This window comes from Bradysia coprophila, unplaced genomic scaffold (genome assembly GCF_014529535.1).
Source record: "Bradysia coprophila strain Holo2 unplaced genomic scaffold, BU_Bcop_v1 contig_297, whole genome shotgun sequence".
In the NCBI taxonomy this organism is placed as follows: domain Eukaryota; kingdom Metazoa; phylum Arthropoda; class Insecta; order Diptera; family Sciaridae; genus Bradysia; species Bradysia coprophila.
In genome coordinates this window covers 6,690,873-6,691,810 of record NW_023503555.1, presented here as the reverse complement: position 1 = coordinate 6,691,810, position 938 = coordinate 6,690,873, and the positions used below count along the sequence as shown (strand labels likewise).

At 38.9% G+C, this 938-nt stretch overlaps 1 non-coding gene across 1 annotated transcript; it reads left to right on the top strand.

Annotated features, from left to right (window-relative positions):
* Positions 1-263: 263 nt before the first annotated feature.
* On the top strand, positions 264-336 carry Trnar-ccu. Its single transcript has one exon. It is a non-coding gene; the product is annotated as a tRNA-Arg (tRNA).
* Positions 337-938: the final 602 nt, after the last annotated feature.

Genomic DNA, 938 nt, shown 5'->3' with positions numbered 1-938 from the left:
TGTCCACAAGCACACTTCATACCATAACACCTACCCATATCATTCTCTGATGGTCCATTCGTGAAAATACCAAATGTCTTATATCAACCGAAGATCCTTGTCAGGTCGGGTAACTTGAAAATAAAACATGCTGGAATGTACGGAAAAACTTCTTTTATTCGATAATTGAATTAGGCAGCACGTACTTTGTGTGCGATCATTCCCATTTATTGAGAGCCCGAATTGAATGATTATATTCAATGTTTTATGCATGTCTTATGAAGGTCCCTTTGGCGCAGTGGAAAGCGCGCCGGACTCCTAATCCGGAGGTCGCGGGTTCGACCCCCGCAAGGGATTTGGTGAATTTTTTTCTTTTTTAAAATTTGGCTGAAATTGGATGTTTGTTACAAAAAAAAATCTCAGTATTGCTATTGCTTGGATCCTTAATGTCTTCATTGAACGCTATCTTTTGTTTCTTAATTGCCCCAATGTTGCCCCACATCTCAGTGTTTCTGTTTTGGACATGAAACAGAAAATACACATGGCTTCATTGATGAAGATTTCGTTTTCTTTTTAACAATTCGTCTTTGATAAGCCTACTCAGATTCCAATTCTTATAATGTCCCGTGCGAACTCGTATACCTAAAACGTCATAAACATAGGTTGACACACATAGCGGGAAAAGCACATTTGTGCGAAACGCATACCCACTGCTGTGCAGTTGAATCGTTCGCATAGGCCACTAACGCTTGAGCAATTCAGCTAAATTTTCCATTGTTATCCGATTTGTAGCATACGTTGTATGCAATGGAAAACGCAGCATAATTGTTGATCTCAGCAACGCAAAATTGCTCGCGTGTTTGGCCATACAAAATTACGAAAAGTTGTATGAAGTCTGGAAAAGATCACTTTTTCTATAACAGACACTCTGAAACATTATCTTCGTTTACCAAACTTAA